This window comes from Pan troglodytes, chromosome 2 (assembly GCF_028858775.2).
Source record: "Pan troglodytes isolate AG18354 chromosome 2, NHGRI_mPanTro3-v2.0_pri, whole genome shotgun sequence".
Classification (NCBI taxonomy): domain Eukaryota; kingdom Metazoa; phylum Chordata; class Mammalia; order Primates; family Hominidae; genus Pan; species Pan troglodytes.
The window spans coordinates 79,917,500-79,920,949 of NC_086015.1; positions in this window are offsets into that span (position 1 = coordinate 79,917,500).

A 3,450-nucleotide genomic window follows, 5' to 3' on the forward strand; every position below is an offset into this window, starting at 1 on the left:
ACTCCATCCTACAGCTAGATCTTTTCTGTAGTAATCAGGGAAAATGGTCTGAAGTATCCTATGTGCAAGCCTTTCTGGCCTGACGACAAAATCCAGCTCTATGCAGCACCTGTGGGCTAAAGCCTAGTAAGCCAGAAAGCCCCTCAGAACAATTGGAAGATCATCTCTTATTAAGAGGAAGGGACCCCAGACCCCACAGCCCAACACCAGCTCCAGACAGTGGCCCTCAGGGGTCCACACCTCCTTTAGAATCCCCAGCATCCCCACACTATCAGAGTCTTCTGTAGAATCTAAGCTTGTTTCACCTCCTCCTTATGCTCCTTTCTATCGGCCTTTGCCAGGTACAATAGAGACCAGCCCAGCTGCAGTTACTCACAGTGGGACTTCACACCATCCAGGGCCAGAGAAATTGCTCCCCTTACAGAAAGTCCCAAATGGAGAGAAGACCATCAGAGTGCTTGTTCTACTCTCAATAAATGATCTAATCCAATATAAGCAACAACTCTGATGGCCCTCAGACAACTTCAGCGTATTTACTGGAGGCTTCCAGGCTCTAACTTTGACCACCATTCAACTGTACCATCCATAAATGGACCGAATGACTGCTGCCAACTTAGCTGCACAAAATTTTGCTTATTAGCAAAAAATAGAAAATACTTAAAACGTTTGTTGCTTTCACCATTTTAATGCAAAATACTTTTGCAGCATAAATGTCACCATAAGGTGGAGCCTTGGGAATCCAGTATAAACTATCTCAGAAAACCTCAATGGGTCCGCAACAAGCAGCAGAGGGTCTCAATAGACTTCAACAATGTCTGGACTCCATGGACACTGTAGTCCGACAAAAGCAAAGAGCCTGGGATCTTCTCCCAGCCGGGCAAAGAGGAACATGTTTATATCTAAAAGAAGAATGCTGTTTTTGAGATCAATCAGCCCGGTTTAGTCCAAGAAAATATTAATAATATCATCACCCAGGCAGACAAAATTGAATCTCTAGGAACTTCCATGGGAACATGAAAGCAATGTCTATTACCTGCCTTACTCTCTTTAATAGTAACAGCCATTACTATACTTTCAGCTTTTACTTTTGTTCCAATTTTGTTTAAAATGTTAACTGATTTCTTGCTCTCTTGCTTACGGCAACTCCATGTTTGCATGATGGTTTTGCAAGGCTTTCAACATTTGGCTGCCAACATCTTGCCCACTGGTTCCACGAATTACATGGTTTACACCCGGTTAGATCACACAGGAAGAAACTTTAGGGCCCAGACTAGGCAGAAATAACACCCACTCAGCAGGAAACAGCTCCAGAAAAAGTGACCTAGCCCCTCAACCTCCAATATGATTATGACCCTAAGATCTCTTAGGGGGAAACTGAGGCAGAATAGATCAGAATAGATAGTCAAGAAAATGACCATGATCTCGGGATACAGAAATGTGGGGAAAAGAAAGAGAGATCAGACTGTTACTGTGTCTATGTAGAAAGAAGTAGACATAAGAGACTCCATTTTGCTCTGTACTAAGAAAAATTCTTCTGCCATGAGATGCTGTTAATCTGTAACCCTAGCCCCAACCCTGTGCTCACAGAGACTTGTGCTGTGTCAACTCAAGGTTTAATGGATTTAGGGCTATGCAGAATGTGCTTTGTTAAAAAAGTGCTTGAAGGCAGTATGCTTGTTAAAATTCATCACCACTCTCTAATCTCAAGTACCCAGGGACACAATACACTGTGGAAGGCCACAGGGACCTGTGCCTAGGAAAGCCAGGTATTGTCCAAGGTTTCTCCCCATGTGATAGTCTGAAATATGGCCTCCTGGGAAGGTAAAGACTTGACCATCCCCCAGCCCGACACCCATAAAGGGTCTGTGCTGAGGAGGATTAGTAAAAGAGGAAGGCCTATTTGCAGTTGAGATAAGAGGAAGGCATCTCTCTCCTGCTCATCCTTGGGCAATGGAATATCTCGCTGTAAAACCCAATTGTATGTTCTATTTACTGAGATAGGAGAAAACTGCCTTAGGGCTGGAGTTGAGACATGCTGGTGGCAATACTGTTTTTAATCCATGGAGATGTTTGTATTCATGCACATCAAGGCACAGCACCTTTTCTAACCTTGTTTATGACACAGAGACATTTGTTCACATGTTTTCCTGCTGACCCTCTCCCCACTATTACCCTATTGTCCTGCCATATCACCCTCTCCAAGATGGTAGAAATAGTGATCAATAAATACTGAGGGAACTCAGACCAGTGCCAGCGTCGGTCCTCTGTATGCTGAGCGCCAGTCCCCTGGGCTCACTTTTCTTTCTCTATACTTTGTCTCTGTGTCTCTTTCTTTTCTCAGTCTCTCATTCCACCTGATGAGAAACACCCACAGGTGTGGAGGGGCAGGCCACCCCTTCATTGAAACTGTGGTAACTGTACAGCCAAAACAATGAGCCTTAGCATTCACATTGTAATTCGGCTCATTCAAGCAAAGCTATCTTCATTAAGGACTTTCTGTTCTAGAGAGCATGTGCATTTTGATTTTACCTGTCCTCAAACTTAACTTTTGCTTATTTTAATAGCAAAAAATACACCCCCCAGCTGGGCACGGTGGCTCACACCTGTACTCCCAGCATTTTGGGAGGCTGAGAAGAATGGATCACTTGAAACCAGAAGCTCAAGACTAGACTGGCCAACATAGTGAAACCCCATCTCAACTAAAAATACAAAAATTAGCCAGGTATGGTGGTGGATGCCTGTAATCCCAGCTACTCAGGAGGCTGAGCACGAGAATGGCATGAACTTGGGAGGGAGAGGTTGCAGTGAGCAGAGATTGCACCACCACACTCCAGCCTGGGCAACAGACTCTGTCTCAAGCAAACAAACAAAAATACACTCCTGGCTAGAGATCTAAGATGCTAATGAGACATGCAAAATATGAATAAGCATGTACAGCTACTGCACATGTGCACCCAGAAGACCACTCAGAACAGGCTTACTAGCAGCTCCTCTTCCCCCCTCCTTATTAATAATAATGTAAAACTCCCATAAGGGGGTTTCTCCAGCGACAATCCACGCTGTGTCACTCTTATGAGCAGCCCGCCCTGGAATATCTCTCTCACGGTGTACTGTATTCTGAACTTAACTTTCAAAATTTTTTTTTCCTTTTCCAATAAATTATGCTGTACTTCTTTTCTGTGTGTCTCTTGTTTAAATTATTATAAACTAAGAAGACAAGGACCAAGGTATCACATCAGCTCTCAACACAGCCATAAATCAGCCTCCTTCCTGTGGGCATAGTCCATGCACAAAAGGAGTCACATCACCTAAGTGCTGGACCCAGAGATACGTCACAATTTATCCTGTGCACAAAGTTAAGGTAATAGAGGAGAGTCATATTAAACAGTTTCTGGGCCCAGGGATATGTCACAATGGCTCCTGTGAGCAGAGATCAAGCAGAATAATCAC